General features: G+C 42.8%; 1 protein-coding gene across 2 annotated transcripts in view; it reads right to left on the reverse strand.

The window, feature by feature from the left end:
* The window catches only part of SH3PXD2A (SH3 and PX domains 2A), a 254,016-nt gene that overhangs the window by 223,480 nt on the left and 14,959 nt on the right, over nucleotides 1-15,577 (reverse strand). The gene's annotated exons all lie outside the window — the stretch shown is intronic.

Below are 15,577 nucleotides of genomic sequence, written 5' to 3' on the forward strand. Positions count from 1 at the left end.
GTCCCCCTCTTTGCTGTCTACAGAGGGCAACAAGATGAATAAATTATCCTATATGAAATCATAAAGAATCCACTTAAAGGGCCATTAGGTGGGAGTTCATTATAAAAAGCATTGTTTTCTCTGGAAAGTATCCAGCTTTCTTTGACACAGATGCAGAGGATAACGTGACATCATGTCCTAATGTCAACTTCTGCTCTTTTGAAGAAGATACCTTGTTTTCTGCATTAAAAAGGAAGCACTGCATTAGGAGGGGTTATCTGTTCCCTTGGCAAGAGAACATCAAATCCTCCTTCCTCCATTGGGAGACTCTAAAATAATAGTCAATACATAAGCACATATAAGCAATTTGTTGGCTCAACAATTCCATCAGTGGCTAATCCTACTTATAAATAAGCCAAGAACTGTTATATTTCACAAAGGTGTGATTCTTTCAAACAGCATTGAACCTGGGATCCTCAGTAGCTTGTCAGGTTATATCAAGAAATTCATTTCAGCAACACAGTGGTACCTCGGGTTAAGAACTTAATTCGTTCTGGAGGTCCATTCTTAACCTGAAGCACCACTTTAGCTAATGGGGCCTCCTACTGCTGCTGCGCCACTGGCGTGCAATTTCTGTCCTCATCCTGAAGCAAAGTTCTTAACCCGAGGTAATATTTCTGGGTTAGCGGAGTCTGTAACCTGAAGCGTATGTAACCTGAAGCGTATGTAACCTGAGGTACCACTGTAATGGTCTCAGGGCAAATATGAAGGGTGCATATACTGTATCAATCTTAGTTATAGCTATCAAATGTACAGTTTGTATTTCATGCTCACACATTAAATACTTTTAGTGTGTGCTCTTATCTTTGAAAAATCAAGACGTGTTCACAAGCTTTTCTTGGTTCTCTAGCCAGCCAAATTGTACGGCCTCATCCTAAAACCAACACACTTAATGTAGTTTATATGAACATGAAAATCTTGCAGCATTGACTCTTGACCTTGCAGCTGACCTCCAGATGCAGTGCCCTATAAGTGGACCCAGGGCCTGGGAAAGAAAAAAATAACAGTATAGTCTCCAAAGTCCCTCAGGCCTCTGTCAAACAATGCTAAGTCTCTGGGGCCTTCCTTGCTTCAGAACGAGTGAGAATTCTTCAAGGGGTGCCTTGGTGAGTGAGGGACTGTTTCCCTCCCTTTCTGAGCAGAAAGGAAAGGAAAGTTCATGTAAGCTCCAAGACCCCAAGATTCACAAAACTCAAAACTGTTGGCTGTGACACTTCTGATTTTGGCTTACAGCAAGGGGAAAATATAGCAGTGCACCCGATTGTTCTTGCTCTCACTATAATGATTTAAATCTGTCACAGCCATAAAAGAGACAAAGCTTCAATAAAGCAGCAAATCACTATGTGTGCCTTTGATCATCTGCCATGCAGGTCATAAATCTAGATGACTAACAAGTGCTAAACTGTTAGACTTTTAACTCAAATATCAACAACTCACAGACTGTGGATCTAGAGGTGTACAGTATAAGTATTAGTGGAAAAGAAATTCACACATATATTCACACCTTACATGTCCATAGCTGTCCAGGTATGGCAATCACTTACTGAAATTGCCCCTTGACTAGAAAAGTTCATTTCAAACTATAGGCTGAAAGCCCATTAGCAGAGATTTGCTATCGACTCCCTCCAGCACAAGGAGGCTAAAATTTGCTACACTATGTACACCCTGCATGACATAATACAGGGTTGAAGAAAAATATTCATTCCTGGGTCTTATGGCACATGAGATCACAGCCTTGCTGAAACTAAGCAGGTCTGGTCAGTGGCTGGTTGGGCGTCCACTAGCAACTTCTGGAGGACCTCTAAGCAAAGGGTTAAAAAAAGAGGTCTTATCCATGTTCTCCCAATATCTAATCCAAAGAACCCCAACCCTCTGGTGCAGCTTTTGAGGGTACACAGTGGACTTCAGAGATGAGGAAGGAGATGTTTTGTTACACAAGCAGAAGTCTCACACAAGTGGAACTATAGTACTGGATGCAAACCAGTATGCGTAGGTCTACTTCTGAAACTGAAACCCAAAGGTTGAATCACTCTTGGGACTTGCTCACAGATCATAAACATAAAAACAGAAGATGGTTTGTAATGATTTGTCATCATATCTGCTCCTGTCACTGTTTACCAAAAACTTCTCCTTTCAGGCATTCATATAGTGAGCACATAGACACCTCCCAGATCTGAATGGTGTGACATTCTACATGAATAGCTTACCACCTGAGAACAGCTGCCACACAGAGCGCTTTAAACATACCTCCATATGTTTGGAAGAAATATATGCCAATATTAAGGGCGGCTTTTTACCATTTACAAAATATACAAAAGCATGTGTTTAATTAAAAAAATCAAACAAAATGCTGCAAACAGGAAATGGTTTGCAGGTAAAACAATAATGTACAAGTAATGAGATAAATATTACAACAATTCAACCCAACAGGTTAAATGCTCATTGGAATAAACATGTCTTAGGTGGGTGCTGAAAAGCTAAGAGAAAGGAGGCTGACTGGAACTTCCACAGGAGGGAGCTTCATAACATAGGTGGAGAAGGCCCTCACCTACATACCAGAACCTCTGGGGTCGCCTCTCTCTCTTAAGGAAGTTTCTTTAAATAAGCTTCTGCATCCTACCCAAGCTTTCTCTTTCCAGTAGAGAAAGGCACAAGGTACAATGAAAGTGTATGTTCTGGGCTTTTTAGAGAAAAGGCAAGTAAGGGGTGGCATGATATAAGTTTATAAACTTAGGTGCAGAGCGGAGAAAGTGGGTAAAAATAGAACTTTTGGACATCCAGCGAAATAGAACATTGGAAGTTTCAGGACAGATAAAAAGTACTTATTCGTGCAGTGCAGTTAAACTATGGCACTCGCTCTCACAGGAGGAAGTGATGCCAACCTACTTGGATGGCTTTATAAGAGGATACGACAAATTAATAGAGGTTAATTGGCTATGAGTCATGATAGTTATGTTCTACCTCCACTGTGAAAGGCAGTATTCTTTGAATGTCATTTACTGGGAATTGCATGTAGGTAGAAAGATCAGCAATGGGCAAACTCCATTAACCTCCCCTCTATTAAATGGTAGATATAGGAGAAGAGATTTCTAATGAAAGAAGGCACAGTTCAAAGAGGAAGATTTTAGAGATGGGGAAATAAATGGCCTTGGTGTAGGGGGCTGAATGTAGTCACATAGCAGCCATAGGAGATTGGGCAGCCATCACTTGAGCAAACATTAGCTAGACTTTCTGATTACTCAAGCTGAAAGAGCACTTCTTTCCCCCCAGTCATAGAATTGCAACATATTTGCTATCAAGCTGATAGTAAACAAAGAGACAAAAGAGTGGTGATCTGTAGGTGACATATTTGCATGGTTTGTTTTGAGTAGGTGCTGCTATTAGTACTTTGTGGGAAACAAAATGTTTTTACACAGGAGGTGGCACGTCACCTTGGAAAGGCACTTTTATAGCCTTGCTGAAGGATGAGTCTTGTGACTAGAACTGGACTTGGAAGGACAAAAATCAAGTGTTGACATTCCTGGAGGATTTAGAGACATGTGGCCCTTGCTTGGAGCTCTCTAAGCTCAATGCTCTTATGATTGATTGTTTGATTATTTATTTATTTATGAATGATTTTCATTTATAACAAACCAGAAAGAAAGAAAGAAAGAAAGAAAGAAAGAAAGAAAGAAAGAAAGAAAGAAAGAAAGAATTCTTATCTTTCAGTCTTCAACTTCCTTCTCCCTCCTTCTGTGGTTCCATAAATTTGTTCTCTTTCTTTTCCCCTACATATCCCAATTAACTCTATTTATTTCTTTTCTCATCTATTTCCTATACGTTTTAGAAACTGCAAATTTTTACAATAATCCTGGATTATAGCAGGAATGCTTTTCTGATCTTAACGTTCACTTTACAAATAAAACACCAATATATACTGTCAGACAGCTACAGAAATGTTGTGTCATCTTGACAAAGTCCAAATTGGAGCATGTCTGCCAAAAGTGCTGCAAATCTTTGTTTGACTTTCGGTGGCTAATGTTAAGCCAGTGCAAGCAAATTCTGGCCCAGAACTGTAATCTGAAAGAGTATCCTATATTAGTGGGAATGTTATTCTACTGCTTTATCACCACCACCGTCATCATCTCCACCAACACTAAGCCATTCGGAGGAGGTGGGTTAGGAATCTAAAACATTTATGTTCATTTCACACTACATTATGAGCTGCTAGTGATTGGTGCAATCTCCATCCTAAATTTTCTATGACTGACTAACTACAGAAAACCAGTTTCCAAGCTATAAAACCAAATGCTACTTATTACCTGAGCACACCAAAACAAACACTTTTTCTCTGATAAAGCAACATCTGCTATACCTGTCAGAGCCCTTTGTATCCTTCAGCCAATCTAATTCCTTTTATTTTCTTACTTGAATGCCTATTCAAACACATCATTGACTTGCAAATCTCCTCATCTGAGAACATTGGCCTAGCACAATTTGGAAGTGAGTTCTGCAACTCAGGAATGAAGCCAAGGGCTTCAGTTTCCCAGTTCATCAACTTAAAGGTACTTAAATGAGGTGTAATATTTAAATGCAACAAACCACAATTTAATACTGTCATAGTTCCTCCTCCTCTTCCACCACCACCCCAGCAACACACAAATATGTCAAGTGGTAATCAAAACCTGGGATCACTCTGATCAACTTGGCAAAGTGCAGTCCTCCATCACTAAGGTGCAGGGTAGATGACAGAACTGCTAGAGCCCATGTCTTGCATGCAGAAGGATCAGCCCCTGGCATCTTCAGCCAAAAGAACATGCAGTAGCAAGGACTTACTGCCCACTGACAGTCAGAACAGACCAGTGGTCTTCAACTGGTGCCTTGAGACCCACTACTGGGTGAGTTACAGGCTGCATTCACACAGAGACTTACTCCATTTGCCTGATGTTTCCATAACTGTTAATTTCTACATTATATTTGAGCTTTCACATGGTGCAAAAGCCACTTCTGGAAATCTAGCAGAATATATAGCATACCTTTCCACATTAATTGCTTCCAGGAAAAAATCTATTTGCAGCCCCCTTAACCCAAAAAATAATGAGAGTACAGAGACAAATTTTGCGGCATTATATCAGCATTCAATTCTTTCCTGCTGTTATTATGGGGGAATCACGGGGAAACAGAAGCATGCATGTGTGGAAAGGGTGGAGGAGTAGAGACGGGTGTTTGCTGCTAAGTCACAACTCACCCACTGGTGTAAATGAAATTTAAAGAAACAGGCTGGTGTTATCAGTCAAAACGCAATAGGCGCTGGAGTTTGAAAGGAAGGTTAGAAAATGGGACAGAAGAGCTAGCATTATAACCAGTGAAACTAACACAATATTTCCCAGACCTGAATGCAACCACAGTCTAACCTAAGATAGGTTATAACCACACAAACATTAAAATTAAGGAATGAGTCCTCAAATGCATGTTTCTGCTGAATGGGGGGCCTGGGTCTAAAAAGGTTAGAAAGCTCAGTAGTAGACACTGGGCTAGCTGGAACAATGGCATTCCTCAGTGCAAGGCAGCTTCACATGTTTATCACATTGACTCAGACAACCTTAGGACACCTCTTCAGAATTTCCAGTTAGTGTCCAGTTTCCAACTGAGTCATATTTTAATGCATAGTTCTGCTACATAAACGTGCATACACAAGGGAAGTAGGGAAAATAGAGAGAGCATTCACTGTGCCTGTCTGTTTTCTGCAAGGACTGAAAAATAACTTCATAGTCCTTCAGTGATTGTGCGACAACTGTTCAAATGTCATTAGGCAGGTGGGGGGGGGGTCCTGTTGGCCACCTTGAGGGCTTCTGTGTGGGGAGGAGAAAAAGAATATGCAATTTCCCCTATATATAGCATCAACAAATTCTCAAATGGTATGCTCCAGAACAGGCATCCCCAACCTTCGGCCCTCCAGATGTTTGGACTACAATTCCCATCATCCCTGACCACTGGTCCTGTTAGCTAGGGATCATGGGAGTTGTAGGCCAAAACATCTGAAGGGCCACAGGTTGGGGATGCCTGCTCCAGAATATGCACCCTCTCTAAGCCATGCAGAGAATGAAGTAAGTGCATTCATTTATATCCTATTTCCAAATACAGTTCAGACACAGAAGCAAAACTAAAAAGACAAATATGAGGTATGAGACATTCCCATGCATAGCTTCACCACTGTTTTGTCATATTTTGAAAAACAATATCACAAGTCTGTTCAGTTGGTGTCTGTCACAACAGGCTTCCTCAGTTATGGACTATCAAGTATGTGATCTCTGTTCTCTCGCTTGCATAAAACAACTGAAGCACTCCAACAACTTGTAGATTGCAGGCTGCATTCTAATGGCTCACTTCAGCCTGAGCAGCAGCAGACTATTTATCTGGAAATGAAAGGACGTGTCCTTTAATCTTTCTGACGGAGATGAAAATCAAATGTTTTAGAAAATTGTTGCTGTGTGACTTTGCATGCAGAGCAAAGGGGAAATCCATCTGCACTTCAAGTGTCTATGTGCATAACAGGGAAGGTTTGCTGTATTTATTTCTGCCTCCACCATTTTTTTTTTTTAACTACAGTCCTGGTGCTCCTGAAGGAGGGCTGGTTGATGATATTTTCAAGGAATGTCTTACTACTTGGTTCAGAATTGTAGCCTTATCTATACCTGCTGAACATGCAAAATTTAGGCTGCAATTCTAAACCTGGGGTTAGGAGCAAAACCGAGGCCTTCCCAATACAGAATAATACCTCTAAGATTGCTGCCTCTGAAGATGGTTCAGAGACTGGTTTGTGCAGAATTCGAAAGCAAGTTTGTGCTCCGGGGAAAGATGGTTTGAGCATATTATACCTATCCTGGCTCAACTGCATTGGCTGCCAATTTGTTTATGGGCCCAATTCAAAATGCTAGTTTTGACCTATAAAGCCTTAAATGGCTCAGGGGAGCAATATCTCAAGGACCGCCTCTCACCAGATGAACCGACCCAGACCCTGCAATCATTATCTGAGGTCCTTCTTTGTGTGCCTCCTCCAAGGGGTCCAAAAGGTGGCAACACAAGAATGGACCTTTTCTGTGGTGGCTACCCGTGTCTGCAATGTTCTCCCCAGGGAGATTCGCGTGGCACCTTCAATACATAAATTTAGGTGCCAGGCCATTTCCCCCCTCTATAACCAGGCCTTTGACTGATTAGCATTCTATGGCCTTTTTAAAAATAATAATGGGGGGCTATTGGTTTGGTTTTGTTTTATGTATTTTGTGTTCTCATGTTTAATTTTATGTTGTGAACAGCCCTGTGATTTTCAGATGAAGGGCAGTACAGTATACAAATTAAATAAATATAAATAACTAATAATAGACTTGTGTACTTTCAACCAAAGTCAACAAGCATGCTTTAAATGCATCAGTGAGATCCCTTTTTGAAACCTGGTAGAAGAGAAAACTTATCAGATGAGCAGTTTGCCAAAATCAGGTTTCTAAAAGAGCACTTCAACGTGCACAAACCAGTTCGTAGTTCACTTGAATACTTAGTGATATAAAAAGGCAGTTGACCTACATGGCATGTAGAGAAATCAGCTCAATCATGCCAGAGGATCTTGTTACTTCCCTCTGGCTCTCTTTCCTCTCCAATTCATGGACCTCCCTGCAAACCAATCAGCAATAAACATCCCAGTAGCAGCAGAACATTAGATGAAACAAACTCGCAGTGCAATCCCATTTGCTTGTGCATATATGTTCAAATGATGCTTATAGGACTGCAGCCTACAATTTCCCACAATGCCCTGGAGTACCTGACCAAGTGTCCCCAGCCTGGTGCCCTCTAGATGTTTCAAACTTCCATAATCCCTTACACCGTTGACCATGGCAGCTGGGGCTGATGGGAGTTGTAGTACAAAACATCTGGAGAGCACCAGGTTTGTAAAAGCTGCTCTGGAACACTGTGGGAAACCTAAAATGACAAACTACTAGACTCTAACTGGAGGAGAACTACCACCAGGTAAATCCATTAGAGGGCTACCTGCAAGAGAGGAGCTCATTACTGGGTGTTATACTGAGCACCTCCCCACACTCCAGAGTTGGCTCTCAGCTGTGAGAAAAAGTGTTTGGGGAGAGGGGCTGCAGAGAAGTGCATTACTAGCAGATGGGCTCTGTCCTCCTCACCTGCAAGCCCCTTTTTGCTTTTGAAATCAGGCGCCACCCCTTCTTTCAACATATGTGACACAAGCCTGAGTAGAAACACGAATTTAATGCTGTCATATCTCATTTGGCTCTGTGTTGGGAACAGGTGCATTTGCACTAGAAATAAATTATGTAGTTAGCCCTTATTGGGCCTACCTTCAAAGGGCCTGTGGCATGGATTAGTTTGTCCTACTCATCTGATCTGCACAAGTCCTCCTCAGTTGACTGTACAGTACTCTATTATACCCCTCTGTAGAGTGGATATTGCAAACCATTTGCCCAGCACAAAGGAGGAACCAGTTTGGACCATATTCTTCACAAAAAGACCCAATGCAGACGCATTATGGCTCATAATGGAAACTCTCTTGCAGATATGTCAAATCCATGGTTCTCAGCAGGATATCCAAGCACCTGTTGTTCTTGCTGAAAACAAGTCCCCCCCCCCCAAACATCGTCCAAAGTTTTGTGGACTTTGTACTTGCAGGGAGCCCTTGGGAAAGTGCCTTGGTGAGAAATCCCATTCTGCTGCAAAGCATTCTGGGCAATATTCTAGGGGCCTAGAGCACATAGTCAAGTTCATGGGGGGGAGGTATCAGCCTCACTGCTGTCCTGCTTGAACTGACAGCGTGGCATAGAACGCACCAAACATTTTCACACAATTGCACATGAAGCGTTGAGTGAAGCTTGTCCGCCATTCCTTGGATTCTCTCTGAGGAACGCCGATAAGCTTCTGAGGAACCCCTGGTTCCCTGGAACACAGTGCGAAAGTGCCTGTCACAGAGCGTGAAAGATGAGCCTTGCTTGCTGAGGCACTCGGCCAGCGTTTTAGTGCCCCAGCTATTTTCTTTCCCATGAGCTGCAAAAAACACAAGAGACTGCAGAAACAAATAACAGAAACTAAGCCCCTGGGCTCTACAGTCATCCTCTTCCAAGGTCCAAGAACCAAGTGCATCAGAAACAGGTCCTTCCAAAATGATGCAGCCTGGTTACTTGCAGTGCAATCCTATGCACGTCTACTCAGAAGGAAATCCCATTGAGCTCAATCCCAGGTAAGTGTGCTTAGGCTTGCATCCTTGTAGCACAATTCTATACATCAAGAGTAGCTAATGTCGTGCCCTCCAGATGTTGTGAACCACAACCCCTGCCAGTCCTTTCCAGCATGGCCAATGCATAGTCAGGGATAATGGGAGTTGTAGTTCACAACTTCTGAAGGGCGCCACGTTGGCTACCACTGTTTTACATGTTATCTCAGGAGGAAATCCCACTGTATTCAATGGGTCTCACTCCTTAAAAAGCTGGTTTAGGATGCAGTGCTATATGCATTTATCTGGGACTAATTCCCTCCAAGTTCAATGGTGCTTATTTTAGAGTATTTTAGAATTGCACTGTTAGTCACTTAGGTGGGTCATTGCCAAGGATATGCTCAATGGCATCCTGAATCTTTTTCTAAGTGCCTCACATACTTCTGTGTAGGTGAAGAATTCAGGGGAAACAGAATTGGGGTGATGATATGGATTATTGGGTAGGACAATAATTTGGGGAAATAAATTGATTTAACATTATCATCCATTTATTAATCACCTTCTAAACTACCATCTCAAGGCTATTTACATACAAGACAAATATGAATTTATCTAGATACAATTTGGGGGGAAGGATGGGGGTAATTGAAAGGAACTGAATTTACTTACAGCAGGATCTCTTAGGAAATTAATTGATTCAAAGAGGAAGCAATCTGAGGCAATCGAGGGAGAGGTGCCAATTTACTGAATAATTTATTGGTGTGTGTGATTTGGATATCAATTTAGTTGCCTTGCTTTCTTGGACATTTAAATTCTATATCTGTATCTGTACACATGAATTAGTATATGTAAATTTTATGCACATTTGTGCCCATAGGTCCATGCCCCCCCCTTGCCCCAGTCTTCTTAGCTCTTTGCAACAGCCCTATGCCCTCTCCTAGAAAACACAAGCAAATGAAGTTTTCCTCCCTCTCTGAAGGCGACAGAACCACTAAGGGAATTGCAGCCTTTTAGAAACAGCATTCTAGACATTGATGTCATCCGAAAGTACAGTTGTAACAAGAACTTCTCTGCTCCACAAAAGCTCAATCAAAACAAAACAGTTTTAGTTACTTTCTCTGCACTTGGCTCCCATCATCTCTACCAACAGAAAACATGGGGCAGGAGAGTTATGATGCTTTATCAGCATTGCTTTGGCTTGGCTCTTAAAATTAAAACTCTAGGAGTAGAATTTTACTGAGAATTAGATAAAACAGATGGAAAAGATAAGTGTGTTAGGGGCTCTTGGGAACATTGGACTCTCTTAAAATTAAACATGAAAAAATCAGACCTCTTGGTTGAAAATTGGCTCAGAAAACATGAGGGTCAAGTAGTACAGTGGATTTGTTCTCCAAAAATCTCCCAGGCCCAGAGTATTTCCATTCTAGCAAATACCTCTCTATGCAACTGCAGCCATATACAGTGGTACCTCAGGTTAAGAACTTAATTCGTTCTGGAGGTCTGTTCTTAACCTGAAACTGTTCTTAACCTGAAGCACCACTTTAGCTAATGGGGCCTCTGCTGCTGCTGCTGCACCGCGGCCGAACGATTTCTATTCTCATCCTGAAGCAAAGTTCTTAACCCGAGGTACTATTTCTGGGTTAGCGGAGTCTGTAACCTGAAGCGTCTGTAACCTGAAGCATCTGTAACCCAAGGTACCACTGTATATAAATAGCGATTCAATTTATCTAAATTCCTGATTGTCTGATTAAGCTGTAAAGCATTTACACCTTTTCGCTTTCTCTATTGCTTTGCATCACATTCTGGATGCAGCAACTGTACACACAAAGTTCCATTGCAACTTCAAAGGGAAAAGCAGTCACTGAAGTCTCCCCAGGCACAAACACCCAGGCAGTATCGCTCACACTTCTCCCTTTCTCACAAACACCTAGTGTGCATGCTGATTCTTACTTTCCATTGGCTGCAAGAGTTGCAGGAGCTGCTCCATATATTGTTCCATGAAGAACAAGTTCAGAAACCACATTGCTTTCTGGCTGTTTCTCTATAGGGTTGTTAACCTTCTTGTTCCAGACATGCCCCTGTGCTCTTGCAAGCTCCATGATGGACAGCTATGCAACACATGAAGTGTTCTTAGCATGGAGCTGGTATAATGAAGGACGCGAGTGGCGCTGTGGGTTAAACCACAGAGCCTAGGACTTGCCAATCAGAAGGTCAGCGGTTTGAATCCCCGTGACAGGGTGAGCTCCCATTGCTCAGTCCCAGCTCCTGCCAACATAGCAGTTCGAAAGCACATCAAAGTGCTAGTAGATAAATAGGTACCACTCCGGCGGGAAGGGAAACGGCGTATCCGTGCCCTGCGCTGGTTCGCCAGAAAGTGGCTTAGTCATGCTGGCCACATGACCCGGAAGCTGTACACTGGCTCCCTCGGCCAGTAATGCAAGATGAGCGCCACAAACCCCAGAGTCATCCGTGACTGGACTTAGCAGTCAGAGCAGTCAGGGGTCCCTTTACCTTTACACATGCCACTCTGCTACCTGGTGAGTTCAAGGCACAAGAGCCCTGCTGCGGAAAGTGATTGGCAACTCCACAACATGTGGCTTTCTCTTTCAGGATTTCCTCCAGCTCCAGTTTCTCTCCGCTAAAAATTGGCATGTGTTATTCCATTCTTGTTAAGGATTGGTAGATAGGGATCTCTTTCCCCTTCCACCCAAGCAGGATCTGACTTCACAGGAAAGGATTCTTGATGGGGACAGGCAGGGAGCTTGCTGTGCTGTTTAGAGTTGGCCCATCCTCTCTGCTCACTCTGGCATTCTGTACTGCAGTGGTGGAGAACCAGTTGCTCAACTACAATTCCCAGCACCCCTGACTATTAGCTATGCTGGCTGGGGCTGATGGGAGTTCTAGTCCAGCAGCATCTGGAGGGCCACAGGTTAGCACCCCTGCTGCAATGTCAAAGAACAGGCCTCTTGGCATGTGAAAGCAGGGTGGTAGTAGCTGCTGCTGGTATATGAAGCAACTGTCTGGGATGAGGATAAAAAGAACAAGGAGGAGCAATGTGTCCTGCTGGGATGCTGGCCTATCAAGCAAAACAGAAGGTGGTGGAATGAGTCAAATGGGTTGCCAGAGTCTAGATGGCCCATAGAGGAGCCAGACTAATCATTCAGACAGAGGTCCTCTTGATTGACTGCTTGTTTGTTTTTCACCTCCCAAGCTGAGCACACATTGGATACAGCAGCTGTTCTGTTAGCATAGCAGCAGCAGCATATCTCCAGTCTCTGGGCAACAAGAGGATAGAATTGATCTGCCCATCATCACCTCCCTTACAAAGCTATTATAGGGCAAACACAAGCAAGATAAACAAAACATTTTGCATATTGAAAGTGCTATACAAACAATGATAAGTGGGAATAGATTGAGATCCTGGTTAAGATGGCTCTGGCTGCCTTTCAAAATGCAGGATATTCTAACAACAACTGCTTGCTCATATGTTTTAATGCTCCCTGTGGTACCATGCAGGCACTTGAAGAGTAACCGGCATAATAGACTTTTACGTTTGGAGTTATACGGTCCTGGGGAAACTTGGCAATCATAATTGCTAAAGTAAACAGTAGCTCCTGGCAGTCACCTCTGCCCCTCCTGCTAATTCCCATCTGTTGTCTCAAGAAACGGCAAGAGGAACTTCACTGAGTTATTGTTTATATTGTTCTTTCCAGGGGCTGGATGGGTAATCCCAAACCTGATAAGATGCTGCAGCTAACTAGAAGCCAGGCAGTAGCCAGAATCTGATGCTCCTTAGGTGCTTCTCAGAGATTGAACGAAAGTGTTGAAGAACAAAGAAGTCCATAACCCAGAGGCCAAGCACATTACATATATACACATATTTAATACTAGTTGCTGCTGTTGTTATATATTTATTTATACTCCACCTTTCCCCCCGACAGGGACTCGAGGCTGTTAAAAGTGGGGAAATTCTTTTTTAAGAGGTATGTTGTGATCTGCCAGGGAAATTTGGCTTTTGAAATTTATGTTGCAGTTTTATTTGGGTCTGAGTGAACTTCTGCTGGTGTTACTTTGTGTTGCTTTCATACCGTCAAACATTTGTTCTGTGATGACTAGGTGCAGATTTAGGAATCTGGATCTGCATATATCTCCCAGATCTGGCATTTACATTTAATAAAGAGCATCAAGTAAGGGCTTACCACACTTCCTTTTGTCGCAGTGCTTTAGCACTCAATTGGAGCAAACAGCAATTTGGGTTTGCTCTGATTTAGCACTAAAGAGTGGCTTTTCCCTGGGAAAAGAGTGGCTCAAGCAGAAAACCACTTGGACCTTTGCTTTCTAGGCATGGGACAAGTGCAAGCCCTGCAAGAGGTAAAATCTCCGCTTGATACCTTGGAGAGCTGCTGATAGGGTATGCAACGGTACACTAGATTTGATGAACTCGTAGCCTGTCTCAGTATAACACAGATACAAAAAGCTATAAGCACTGACTCTCTGATTCAGTATCAATGGCAGCCATATCAATATGAATTAACAAGTTGTAGAATTAAACAGCCTGTTCAAACAAGTAAACTGTGCAGGATTAAATTCAAAAGTTGCAGAAAACCTCCACAATCACAAACATATTATTTCTACAGTGATATACGGAGGTTTGCTCTGTCAGTCTATTTCAGTTCTTTGCCATTAGAAGAACTGGAGCAAAATTCACATTTAAGTTTAATACTGCATTGGTACTGCAAACTTTCACACTGTCAGCTGACTTGTAATGCCAAACCATGATTTAGTGTTACATTAGTGAGCCTTGGGCTCACAAACTTCCTACCCTCCCCACCCCTCCTCTTATTTTACCCTAGGAAATCGACACATTCATATTTTCTAACACCCCTGGCACCTGCCCCCCAAACTCCCACATACTAAAGGGCTCTGGTGGTCAGGTATCCTGATGAAAGTCTGGTTGTATGTACGTCACTCGCAAGGCACAAAGAAAAGCATATTCATCAGTAAGTCACAGCCTTGCTTCTTTGCGTCAAGATCTCATATGGAAGACACTTTTTTTTTAAGAGGAAGAAACATGTACGTGACTATGGATGCGTCTCTGGTGCACAGAAGTACTGCCGCATTCTCTGGACTACCTGAATTATTTATTATTGCATTGAGCTTGATTCTGTAAGCGAGGGCCTTCTGTAACAGATGGATAGTAGGCCGAGAAAATGATGTGCACGTGATACTTTTAAACATCTGTGTTCATTATGCAAAAATATGAATGTAGAATGTAGCTTGATAAAAAGGGAAGGATAAGAAGAAGAGGTGTTTGGATTTGATATCCCGCATTATCACTACCCTAAGGAGTTTCAAAGCGGCTAACAATCTCCTTTCCCTTCCTCCCTCACAACAAACACCCTGTGAGGTGAGTGGGGCTGAGAGACTTCAAAGAAGTGTGACTGGCCCAAGGTCACCCAGCAGCTGCATGTGGAGGAGCGGAGACGCGAACCCAGTTCCCCAGATTATGAGACTACCGCTCTTAACCACTACACCATACTAAGCAAGTTAACAAGGTGAGGAAAGAAAGAAAGAAAGAAAGAAAGAAAGAAAGAAAGAAAGAAAGAAAGAGCGAGCGAGCTAAGCTGCTTTTGGGCTATAAGCTGGGATATATTGTACAATTTAAAATAAACGAATAACCTAGACATTTGCTACAACAATAAAGCAGGGAGATAAGTGTGTTTGCCCTTACTGTTGGCTTGGGGCAACTGCTTGGTATTCCTGCTGGATCAGGTCATTAATCCAGCATCCTGTTCTCACAGAGGCCAGCCAAATGCCTGTAGGAAACCCCTGAAGCAGGCCTGAGCACAACAGCCTTCTCTCCTCCTGTGGTGCCTAGCAATTGGTAATTGGTATACTTCTACCGTGCACTGCTGGAGGAGACTCTTGAGAGTCCCATGGACTGCGAGAAGATCAAACCTATCCATTCTTAAGGAAATCAGCCCTGAGTGCTCACTGGAAGGACAGATCCTGAAGCTGAGGCTCCAATACTTTGGCCATCTCATGAGAAGAGAAGACTCCCTGGAAAAGACCCTGATGTTGGGCACATGGAGAAGAGGACGACAGAGGACAAGATGGTTGGATAGTGTTCTCGAAGCTACCAGCATGAGTTTGACTAAACTGCAGGAGGCAGTGGAAGACAGAAGTGCCTGGCGTGCTCTGGTCCATGGGGTCACGAAGAGTCGGACACGACTAAATGACTAAACAACAGCAATCATGTACTGCATGAAGAAGTACTTCTTTTTATCTGTCCCAAATCTTCCAACACTCAACAACTGGGAGAGGAAGAAAAAC

The sequence above is a fragment of the Podarcis filfolensis genome (genome assembly GCF_964270895.1).
Source record: "Podarcis filfolensis genome assembly, chromosome: 5".
NCBI lineage: Eukaryota > Metazoa > Chordata > Lepidosauria > Squamata > Lacertidae > Podarcis > Podarcis filfolensis.